This window comes from Callorhinus ursinus, unplaced genomic scaffold (assembly GCF_003265705.2).
Source record: "Callorhinus ursinus isolate GAN/ISIS: 27379988/994484 unplaced genomic scaffold, GSC_fseal_2.0 scaffold54, whole genome shotgun sequence".
Classification (NCBI taxonomy): Eukaryota; Metazoa; Chordata; class Mammalia; order Carnivora; family Otariidae; genus Callorhinus; species Callorhinus ursinus.
This window is the reverse complement of record NW_027397116.1, coordinates 4,882,233-4,895,049: the sequence shown is the minus strand read 5'-3', so window position 1 is coordinate 4,895,049 and position 12,817 is coordinate 4,882,233. Positions and strand designations below refer to the sequence as shown.

The window sequence follows — 12,817 nt, the reverse complement described above, 5'->3', positions numbered from 1 at the left end:
AGACTGCCGCTTCTCTCCCTGTCTGCCCAGAGGGAGCAAGCTGCTGACATTCCTGTGTCAGCCCCAGAAGCTGTGATGAGGAGAACAAGGAAATACGTGGAAAAGGACAGGTGATGCCCTCCCATCTCCACCCAGGGATTTGCAGGCAGCATTTCCCCAGGAACGTTCTCTAGAGCTCCATCATAGGAGAATCAGTTGCCTGTCATAAGCCTTCCTTCTGCAGGCTCAGGAAAGTCTACAAGACCCCCAGACAGACCTCCGGTCCCTTCAGTGGAACCCGTCGGGGTTTGTGTGTGTTGTGAGCAACCTCGTTCATCGCACGGACTTGGCCCAGGCACAAGCCAGCTCCGTTCCAGGACCATGTGACACTGGCAGGGTTACTCACTTGGTTGCCCTCCAGCAGGGGCATCTGGGGACACCTCCCTAGAGTGACTACAGCGTTTATCACTGGGATGACTCAGCCCAAGCCTCCCACTCCCTGAAAAGGGACTCTGAGGCCAGGGCTGCGGAGGGCGGTGGGGGGGGGGGGGAGATGTCGATTAGACCCGTCTATGGCTGGGAGAGCACCGGAACTGCCCCTCACCTGGAAAGCATGAAGGATGGGGTGAGTAAAGGTCAGGTCAGTGGCTCAGAAACTCAGAGGGAAACATGAGTTTATCCCAGAAGCATGGGTGACAGGTGGGACATTGTGTCCAGAACCCCAAGGAAGATCCTACTCAGTCACCTAATGAAAAACTTTCATTTTAGATTTCCATTCGTTCCATCTCGCTGATTTCACTCCCATCTTTATCTTGTTTCTGTCATGTCAGTTACTTAAGCTTGATTAGAGCAGTTGACAGAACACAGTCTCGGGTGGGTTCTGCCCAGTTTCCCAGCCCATAACAAGTGCTGCTTCCTTCCTCTGAGCAGATTGTATTGTGTCTGTCCAGATTACAGACAAAATACCTGTGTGGTCCCTTCTGTTTCTGTCATTTATGAGTTTAGGTCTCCTCTCGCCAACGTGTTCCTCTAAAGAACTAGCCTCCTCTCAGGGTTCTAATCCCCGGTGGCATTCAGCACAGGGACAAGCACATGGCAGACACTTACTCAATACTTGTTGCTTGGTTGTTCTCAATCTTTAATACCCCAGGGAAAAGGAGTTTCGCAGCCTCACCAGTTGCCAAATCCTAAATCTAAACTCATTTAGAAAGAGGTTGTGATAGCAAAACTAAAGCCTGCATTTTGCATACTGTCTCTTATTCAATTTCAAAACAACATCTGTAGTTTAATTGGTCAATTTCCACCTGTGGGCCTCCTGGTTAGCGCTGCCTTGCTCTCCTGATATCGCCACTAAAGCTGTTCCTACAGGTTTACCATAAAAACGACCGTTACTTGTGTAGCACTTAGTCACTTACGAAGTGATTTCCCAGGTATTTTTACTTAGTGCATCGCCCTCTGTGGCTGGGGTGGTACAGGCACCTCCAAGATCTTCAGTCATGGGGAGCACACTTGGCTCGGGGCCCGGACGCTGCTCTGAAAGCTACAGTGTGTTCGTGGTGTGGTGTGACAGCCTGCTCAGCCTCTCCAGCTCCAGCTCCAGCCCTATTTTACTCCACAGGCTTCTGCCCTCAAAAAATGTTGCTTCTATTATCCCGTCTTCACAGCTGCTTCTCAGAGGACCCCCCCCCTTCTCCAGCCTGGCTCTGGGGGCCCCTTCTCTGGGTTTCCAGAGCAATCCAGATCTCTCTCCATCAGAGGACTGACCATACTGCCTTGTGCTATCTCCGTGGGTCTCCTCCTGAGACCTGAACCAGTAACCAGAATGTAAAGAGATGAAAGCCAGCCGAGTGCTGGAAGTGCTAGTAGGGAGTGGGTCACTGCACTGGGGAGCTGGGGAAGGTCAAAGGCTTCCCAGGTGCAGGTGCATTCAGCTATGTCTTGAAGGAACGGCAGAATCCAGGTAAAGAGATGCGGCCAGCATCAGAGGCAGAGGGAACGGCATGAGAAAAAATGACGGTCTTTTGGAGCCTAACGAATATTGGTATGGCTGGAATCTAGGAGCAAACACAACAGCTGGATTGCAAATGCCAAGCTGAATCGTTTTGACTTTATGCTGTACATAACAGTTCTCAAGCCAGTTTTTTAAAAATCAGCCTTCACCCTATGTATAAGCCCAGTGTCATCAAATACATCTTTCCTGTTCTGCGATCATTCTCAGGGTGGGTGGAGTGTTCTCCTAAACCACTCTGAATGGCACTGTCTACTACTCCACCGCTAGCCATACGTGGCTATATACATTTTTGTCTAAAGTCATTTAAATTTAAAACAAACCAAAGGGGGGCCTGGGTGGCTCTGTCAGTTAAGCATCTGCCTTCAGCTCAGGTCATGATCCAGAGTCCTGGGATGGAGCCCCGCGTCAGGTTCCCTGCTCAGCGGGGAGCCTGCTTCTCCCTCTCCTTCTGCCCCTCTCCCCTGCTTGTGCTCTCTCTCTCTCTCTCTCAAGTGCCTGCTTTCTCTATCTCAAATAAATAAATAAATAAGATCTTTAAAACAAACAAACAAACTAAAACTTCAGTTCTTCGGTCGTACTCGGCGCATTTCGAAGCTCAATAGCTACCTGTGGCCCATGGATGCCCCATACAGAACAGCACAGAGGGGTCTGGGCAGGGAGGGCTAAAGGATAAGGAAGGTTGGAAAGCCGGAGGCCAAAGGTGTCCGGAGATTGTCACACGGCTGACAGTGGAAGAGCAGGACCCGAAGCCTGAATTTTTAACCGGTCACTTTTAACCGGAGTGACCTCCTCTAGATTTTTCTCTTTTCTCAACTTCCTGGAGCTGGTTGGCAAGGAGTCTCATTTATGGCCAGATCCTAGTCCAGTGGTGCTGGAGAGGGCGTTCTGTGGATGGTCCAGGGCTACCCTGAGATGACATAGGTACGAATCCCATTCTTTGTTTGGTCGATGCAGAATTCGGTGAATCCCATCATCCCCTCTGCGCCTCAATCTCCTCGCTGGTAAGTGGAGAGGATGCATTCATTTACATCTACCACACACAGTACTGAGAAAATCTAGACCTTTCCAAAATCAATTAGCAATATGATTTTTTTTTTGTATCGAGAACATTTTTCTTTTTCTTTTCTGTAATTTTAAAATAATACATGGTGGCTGTAAATAGTTTGCGGGAAAAAATGCTGAAAAGAATGTGTAGAGACAAAAGTATTTACAAAATGACAGTCATTTAATTGCACAAGTGAGTCCAAATTTGAGAACAGTGGTCCTCAACCTCGGTTGTGTATTGGAATTTCTTGGGGAAATTTTAAAGTCTTGGTGCCCTGACACCCCAGACTAATTAAATCAGGATCTCTGGGGATGGAACCCACACATGAATTGTTTTTAAAACTTCCCCACATGATTCTGATGTGCAATGATGATTGAGAACTACAGTTCTAGGATAGCTCACTGGGTTAAAGAATATATACTCCAGGTATGTAAAGAAAAGACACAGATTACAGGTTGTCCGCTCACACTGGGAAAGAGCCATTTTAACAATGGCTACAACATTGCAAAGTCACACACAGATATCAGCCGTTGGAAAGGTCAAGGTGGAAGAGGACTTTGGCTGCCTCCATTTTGGCCTCAAACATTTTAGTTGGGTTCTTGTATCCAGCTTGTCCCTTGGCTCAGGCGGAAGACCCTGTGGGCAAAGCATCCCCAGATGGGAACCAAAATTCTGCCCTCCAGCTGCCAGGAACGCCCTGAGCTAGCAAGACCCTGCCCGCCTGTGGCTGACTCTGCCCATGATTGATTGAACCTTCACTGCCCCCCTGCAGGTACGCACCTACCTTTGCCCCATGTTTTCCTAATATACCTGGAAATATTTTCTGCATTTTGGAGATGGTCTGAGATGTTAGCCTCACTGAAATAAATCCCTTTCTTGTATCACCACTGTTTGTTTTTCTGCCTTTGGGTTTTGTCAGCGGCAAGTGACCAGACCTGGTCTGTTTGGGACCCTGGAGTCAGGTGTTCCTGCATCCCTTGTATCCCTGAGCACCAGCTACTATTGGTAGATAATGCTGTTCAGTAAGGAATTTGGAACTTACAGCAACTGGCCTAAGATCTTATTTATTTGGGGGACTTCATGGGGACAGGGTGACCCTCCTAGTGCTTTCTGTTGTTTGCTTTCCTCCTGCCTGTCCTGTTAAAGGTGATATACACACTTATAAAGCAGGGCAAGAGGTCAGTTTTGGGTTCTCATAAGGAATTATGTAAAGTACATATTTAATGTCCCTCTCAACCTCAAGCCCACTCCCAAGAGGTAACCACTGAATACTGTAGAAGTAATACCTGTGCTTATACAGATTACACACACACACACACACACACACACAGCACATCCTTCGGACTTCTACTAAGTAATTTATCATGGATATTCTTCCATAGCAAGACCCCAAATTTCTCTCATTTTCTAATAGATATGTAGTATTTCCTAGTTCCAGTATATAATGAATTTTTTGGATATTCCCCAATTGGTAGTAAGCTTTGCCCTCACCCTTTTCTATTTTGCATTATCATGCAATAGACTTACTCGTATGTTTCTCTTTAGCCTTTGCACAAATGTAGTTAGAAGATAAATTCCTAAAAGTGTGATTGCTTAGGTTTGCCAAATTGCCCTCCAAAAAAGCTACAGCGATTTACATTTTGTCCCGATAATGCAAAGAAGTGACCAGCTCCCCACATCCTTCTCAACACTGGTCTTCATTTTTTTTTAAAGGCTCACCTAATGGATATTTAAAAGTGCTTTGCAAATGATTAAATGCTATGCAAATGCCAGGTATTATGACTAGTAACCTTGTCTGAAAGGCCCCACATCAAAAGTAGCTGTTCGAGCCCCTGATGGGGCAGCACGCTCCAGAGGGTTCAATTCTATATCCTGTCATTTTTTGGAAATAATGTTTTTGGGTTTGGATCCTATTTTCTTAGGCTTAAATGTCAGTCTTCCAGGGTGATAGGGGTGGTAAATAATGAGTGAGAGGGACCCTCAGGCAAAGGCAGCGATCATTACTCTCAGAGCTTTTCTGCCCAATAATTGAATACCACAGCAGACAGGCGACTGGTGCCAACCAAAATATTATTGAGCCACCCTAGCAGGGAGTAATTTGTGAAGGCCTCTCCTCCGTTCTGTCTTCAAAATCTTTATTCCATCTATTTTCTCTCTTCTCATTTTTACCCGTTATTTGGGGTGCTGTGAACTGGAGGCCTTCGCATTTACGAACTCACTGTTTTTAAAGAGGCTTAACCCGGTGGACTGAAGGAGTGTCTCCTGTTGACTTCAGCTGGAAAAGAAAAGAAGTCTGACCCTAAGCTTCTTTCTCTCTACTACTGGATCCATTCATCCCAACACCACCACCTGGTGAACTCCTAACTCTCCTTCAAGAACCAGAGGACCATCTTTCAAGTCCGTTCTTTTGTAGAGCCTTACCTGACTGACTATTACAGGGTTCATCACTCCTGCCTCTGCCTTCCATAAATTTCATTTATACCTCCAGGCTATTACATATAGCCCAGTCGCTTCCTCTTGTGCATCCTTCCCCACCCCCACCCCCCAATTAAGAATTCCTCAGCTGGACCTGAGTCTTATTTATCTTTGTATCTCTAGCTGGTAGTACCTGGCAAGTTTTTCGAATGGACTTTTCCTCATTTTTGAATCCCTGCCTGGGTTGGACATAACAAAACAAATTATAACACGTGACATAAATGCTAGTGCTCTCCAAATATTCTACAAGCTCCCCCATATTTCCCAGCCTCCCTTGTATTTGTGACAGGGTCATGTGACTGATTCAGGTTCATGGGAGTGAGTGTGAGTGAAGCAATGTGTGATATTTGCTGTCTGGGGCAGTAAAAAAGGGGACATGAGCTCCATGCATGCTCTCTCTCCTGCCACTATGGCTGGAAGCAAAGAACTCAGAGACAGCAAAGTTGTAAGCTAGAAGTGACTCAAATCTGACCACTGTTAAAAAGTAGCCACCAAGCAAAGCAGAATGGCCTATATCAGACTGTAGTGTAAGTGAGGAATAAACCTTAGGGATCTGAAGGTTTGTTGCCACAGCAAAACCTAGCTTACCCTGACTAATACAGCATATGAGTTTCACGTGAAATTGTAGGTAGGAGAGAAGCTCTTAGAATAGATGCTATCATTTGATAGTGAAACCTTTTCATAACCTAGAACAAGTCAGGATTTGTGCCATGGATTTGATGATTGCAAATACAAGTCATTTTCTAGGGGAACACAAGAATCCCCATTATATTGATGGAGAATCCAAGGCACAGAGAAGTGAAGGGATTGGCTTCTGGAATTATGAGTGAAATTAGCATGAGAACACAGACCTCAATTTCATCTAAGCTATTTCTGATCACTCTTCCTAGATGGAATTTCCTCTCCCCCAATATTTGTGTCCTCTGGGGTTAGTATTCTAGGAATAAGATCGGCCTGTTTAGAAATGGGACAGACTTTGCATGTCTAACGCTGATTCCACTTAAGAATATCTGTTTTGAAGCAACATGGTGGTAAAAAGGTTAATACTTAAAGTTTGAATTTTATTTTCAGGCAGACATCCTGAGCCCTGGGGGAAAGATTGCAGCTGCCCTGTGGCCCAGATAATGCAATATCAGGGTGAGCAAGGACATCTTAGAACATTCTGATCTCCTCCTCTGAGACCAATTAAAATCTGTAGGCATCTTTCTTGTTGACCAGACTGACTTACTAATTGAAACAAAATTGTGATATTTTCATCAGCTTTCTCTGATCATTCTCTGCCTTGCCAGAAGAGAGGAAGTTTGATGATCATAGGTCTTCAAGCCTATGAGGCCCAGGGAACAGATCTACTCTCATCTTAAACCACTATACCACCATTATATATTGAACAAGATCCTAACAGGGATGGTGCAAGATTGAGAGTGTGGTAATATCACCAAATCTTGGATAAGGAGAAGCTGAACACCAAAACCTGACCTTCAGAATGCCTGATAAACAATAAATCTGTCATTTAGCAGCTACTGTTCCAATAAACCAGCTTGTGACCTCAGCCTTCCTAATTAACTAGCCCCCTGCCTGACTGGGAAAGCTTCCAGTAACAAAGGACCAAATGCTTGCTAAAATCCAACAATATCTCTTTCCTAACAAACAAGAAGGTATTTCTTCCGAACGTGCAAATGGCCTAGTTAACCTTAGAGATTATTCCAAGCAGCATCCAAGCCTCTAAAAATGGGTTACATATTTTCGATTGTGTGAGATTTTTCTGCTTTAGTATAATGATCTCCATGTTAGCAACCTCTGTGGAATCACTTCTTTATTATGTGAATGGCCTCAGAAGTTAGCCATTTGGGGCAGTATTGATTCCAGCAGTGAGGAAGCTTTGGTTGACAATTATCAAGGGAGGGGAAAAAAAAAAAACCCTCTGTGACAAAAGATTTCAGCCTTAGGACATATTTCTGAGTTTTCTAAATGGAAATATGAGGCAGGGGCATGGTTGGGAAAAGTTATTTTAGCCTTGATGCTGCCTCTTTACCACAATGGTAGGGAGAAGTAACTATATCAAAATAAAGACTGTAGGGCAGGAAAACATTTATTTTACCCTCCAGGTTTCTTCCAGCTGGTTTAGGAATTAAATTGACATGAGTCAGATTAACAGGAAAAAATAAAACTTTTATTACATGTGCACAGAGGCCATACAATGAAATTGAGACCCAAAGAAATCATCAAAGCAGACAGTTTTTATACATTTTAGAGAGAGAGAGAGATAATAAATTTATGAGGAACTGACAGATGTTTGAGAGCTTTATTAGTAAGGAATTCTAAACAGAATTTGAGCTGAAATAATAGATTAGTAAAAAGTATCAAGGTTTGTTTCTACAGCTTTCTCAGCTTTAAAGTTCCTATCTCTGCCAATAAGGATGTCTTTTTACTTTTTGGTATAGGGAGGGTATCTTTCATGTGGGAGATTTGTTTCCTGCTTTCAGGGGGCAGAGGAGGGTCTGGGTGTTCTTGAATCAGCCATTTCCCACGTAGCTTCAATTCAAAGTAATAAATATGCCATTGTGGCACATTTTGGGATAGCTTGTCCTGGTCCCCTTCAGGGCCATGGAGAAAGGACAGAGATGAAGAGGGTAAGGGTACCTAAAGTTCTCATAGGGAGCACAGTTGGAGCTACCTAGGCATGAGATCTCCTACACAGGCTCATAGACTGTCATGATGATCCAACCCAGCTTCATAGTTTAAAAGCCTGAAATTTTTTATCTGGAATCTGTTCCTCATTCCACCATTGGATTACCAGGTGACCTTGAGATACTAAACTAGCTTCTCCAGGTCTCAGCTTAGGAAAGGAGTATGGGCAAATTTGTCATAAGTCGGTGGCAAGAGGGACATGAGAGTCAGTGTATTTCTTCTTATGGGTGGCAAAAAGATTCAGGTCCTACATCCTCTCTCTGCATAGGCTTGTTTGGGCTTACTCATAAACATCTTGCCTTAAACATCCTTCAGGTCTTCTGTGGCAACAAATTCCTTTTGGTGATGAAGAACTGAATGTTTTCCCTTAAATTTGAGAATAAGCCAAAAATGCCTGCTCTCATCACTTCTATTCAACGTTGTACTGGAGGTCCTAGCCAACTTAATAAGGGGAGAAAAATAAATAAAAACATACAGTGAAATAAAGAAGAAAAAAATTCACTTGTATTGCAGACAACCCAGTATCTATACAGATAATCACAAAGAATCCAACATATACGATCATCGATCTTCAACAAGGTGCAAATTGACAATTTTTATAACAAATGATGCTGGAACACTTGAATATCTATATATGAAAATAATAAACCTTGACCTTTACCCCAATAATATACAAAAATTAACTCAAAATGGATCACAGGCCTAAATATAATGGTGAAGCTATAAAAATTCTAGAGGAAATAGAGGAGAAAATCTTTGTGTACTTGAATTAGTCAAAGATTTATTAAATAGGATATCTAAACATACACTATAAAACACTGATAAATTGAACTTTGTCAAAATCAAACACTTTTGCTTTTCAACAGCACTGTTAATAAAATGAAAAGGCAACCAAAAGACTGAGAAAAATATTTGCAAAACATGCATCTAATTTAAATCTGGTATCCAGAATATATAAATAACTCTTACAATTCAATAATAAAATGACAACCCAATTAAAACGTTGGCAAAAGATTTGAACAGACACTTCACCAAAGAAGATATACTAATGGCAAAGTACATGAAAATTCACATCACATTATTTTTTAAGGAAATGTGAATTAAATCCACAATGAGATACCACTTAATTCTCATTAGAATAGCTAAAATTAAGTGTTGATGAGGATGTGGAAGAACTGGAACTCTCTTTGCTGATGGGGATGCAGATGGCACAGCCATTTGGGGAAATAATTTGTTTCTTATAAAGTTAAATATACACATATCATACCACAATTCTACTTCTAGATATTTACCTAAAAGTCATGAAAACCTATGTTCACAAAAAGATTCTTATGTGAATGGACATGGCAGCATTATTTAAAATACCCAGAACTGTGAAGAATCCAAACATCCATCAACTGGTGAATATTTATACAAACTGGTATATCCACACAATGGAATACATCTTAGCATAAGAATGTAACAAACTACTGATGGATACAACAACATGGATGGATTTTAAAGGAACTGATGCTAAGTGAAAGAAAGCAGTCACAAAGATTACATACTATACGATATCATTTACATGAAATTCTAAAAAAAGCAAAAGTGTAGTGATAAGAAAGAGGTATTTCTGTGGTTGCCAGGAATTTAGGTTAATTGTATTGACTGCGAAGGGGCATGACAGTTCTCTTTGGGATGATGAAAATGGATGTTTATGATGCTTTCATAATTGTATATATTTGTTAAATCTCACTGAATTGTGCACTTTAAATTGGTAAATTGTATATAGATTATGCCTCAGAGCTGATTTTATAATATGTACACATATATATTAAATAATAATATATAACAATATATATTATTTTAAATGACCATGTTTAGTGTAAAAAGGTTATCGACCATCACTGACAGGAGATAAAAATTCTTAGCAAGAGACTTGGGATTCTAGTTTCTCCTTATGTCCCAGATGTTCTTCCTTCTACCTCTCTGGAATGGTAAGAGGGTGAAAGACACAGTCTGTTTAAGGAACACCGGAATCTTCCAAACTTAGTCCTCTATAATACAAGCTGTCATTACTATTGAATGGATCTACAGATGGACCTAAACCCTGTGCCCTCGGGCAAGGAATCTGGAAGCATTGCTGCCAACTCAAACAGTTTATCAAAATATTTTTCTGTTGAGAAATCAAGCAGTCAATCCTCAGGATCCATGGCTGGCGAGGAATCATCTTGGCTAAAGCACTCCAGTGTTTCTGCTGAAGCAAAAGCCCATGGGCTTACTGACAACAATGATGCAACAAAACTTCTATTGCAGGGTGGAAGGGCAAGAAAAGGGGGCACTTTCTTCTGCCATGAATCTGTTTACTTTGCATTTGTTGAATCAAATAATTATTGAGAACATAGTACGTGCCTAACACTGTGAAGGTCACCAAAGAGAGAGAGCAGGGAACAGACTCTTCTTGGTCTCTATGACATGTTACACCTTCGAAGTGTGTGCATTTATACCCTTTAATTCTTATAGATTGATAACTTCCCATACATATATCAGAAAGTAAGAAAGAATGAAAATAAATAAGTTAAGTATACAACTCAAGAAGTTAGAAAGAGAATAAACAAAATACCTCGAAGGAAACAATAGGGAAGAATTTGTAAAGATAAAAGCGGAAATTAATGAATTAGGGAAAAAAAACAGAAAAATAGTGGACAAACAAACAGATTCAAAAGCTGGATCTTAGGAAAAAATAAACAAGCAATAAACCAAAAAGCAAAAGCAAAAACTAGATTGATTACTAGATTGCCTAATCAAGAAAAGAGTTGGAGAGCTTATAAAAACAATAAAAAACTATTGTGGGAAATAATTCAGGAACTGAAGAAAACAAAAGACTTTTTCTCTCAGTTCTAAGTAAATAAATTCAAGTTTGAAAACTTCTAAATTCATAATAAAAAGTAAACACAACATTGGTAACAAAAACCAACAGTACACAAAAAGATAACGTTTATTAATTCAGACACTTATTAATTTAGATGCAAAAATCCCAAATAAAATATCAGCAACAACAAAAACAAATTAGTAGGACATTACAAATCATACATACACCATAAGCAACTGGGATATACTCCAGGAGGTGAAACTATTCTGGGATACTTTAATATTGGGAAATATATTAAGAAAATTTATCTTAATCATATATTGAAAGAGAAAATCAAATAATCATCTCAGATGTTGAAAAGATATTTGACATTACTCAAATAATTGAATTGATAAGAGGCACTCAAGATAAGAATAGAAAAAGACACACACTATACCTACACATGTGTACATATATCAGAAAAAAAAATGCATATATGTGGACTGGGCTTTACATCCTTGGCTCGCCTGATTCTCAAGCTTTCAGATGTGGACTGAATTTCACCACTGGCTTTCCTCAGTCTCCAGCTTGCAGATTCCATAATTGTATAAGCCAATTCCTCATAATAAATCTTCTTTTAGAAACAGAACCATCCCGCTGCTTCTGTTTCTATGGAGAAAGCTAGCCAATACAGATTTATAAAATAAGCCCAATAGCCAGCACCATACTTAATAGGAAAACACCACATGTATTCCCCCTGATGCCAGGGATAAAAGAGATACCACTTCACCACTCTTGTTTAACATCGTAATAAATTACTACCCATTGGAAGCAGACAAGAGAAGGGTAAGAAAATGGAAAGATAAAGGAAAATTATCAGTATTTGCAGCTATCACTGTATATCTAGAAAATCCAAAAGAATCAACTCAAAACACACTGTATATATGAGAGAATTCAGTGAGGTTATGGAGAACAAAATTAATATGCAGAAATCAATAATTTACACCCATGCAAACACCAACAAATTATAGAGAAGAGAGTGGAAGGTTCCATTTATACTAGCAACAAAATGTGATAAAATATCTAGAAATAAGTATCATAAGAAATGGGCAAGGGGTAAAGTATATATAAAGCACTTTAAAACAGCCTCTAATGACCAAAGACTAAAACAAGTGACTATGAAAATTAAGTTTTTAGGAAAACATGAAAACACAGCACCAAAAATATATCAATTTCCCTATGTCAGTTTAAAGTTGGGATGTAATTGTTCCTGTGTCGGTGAAGCTGTGGGGAAGCCCTCACTCACACTCCTATGTTGTTGGCAGGAGTTTGAATTGGTTTCATCTTATAGAAGGAAATTTGGCTAATGGTACTTAACAAATTGGAAGCAAACATACTTTTGGATGCTGAGACCTGTCCAATTCATGTTACAAATAGATGGTTAAGCGTCTGCCTTTGGCTCAGGTCATGATCCCAGGGTCCTGGGATCGAGTCCCGCATCGGGCTCCCTGCTCCTTGGGAGCCTGCTTCTCCCTCTGCTTCTCTCTCTCTCTCTCTCCCTCTCTCTCTCTCCTCCTCTGTCTCTCATGAATAAATAAATAAAATCTTTAAAAAAAATACTCATGCAAAATAACATAGGTGCAAAGTCATTCATTCCATCACGTTTTGTAATAATAGCAAAAGAAGGGAAATAGCCTACCTGTCCGTCAGGGAGATGCATTCATACAATGGAATAGAATGCAGGTGTAACATTGAATACAGAGAAAAGAAAAGAAAAATGTAAGAAAGC

General features: G+C 40.9%; 1 long non-coding RNA gene across 1 annotated transcript; it reads left to right on the top strand.

Annotated features, from left to right (window-relative positions):
- The first annotated feature begins 485 nt into the window (after window positions 1-485).
- LOC141371053 (uncharacterized) lies at window positions 486-8,651 on the top strand. The gene is made up of 3 exons (XR_012375669.1): window positions 486-604; window positions 6,582-6,647; window positions 8,514-8,651. It is a non-coding gene; the product is annotated as an uncharacterized lncRNA (long non-coding RNA).
- Window positions 8,652-12,817: the final 4,166 nt, after the last annotated feature.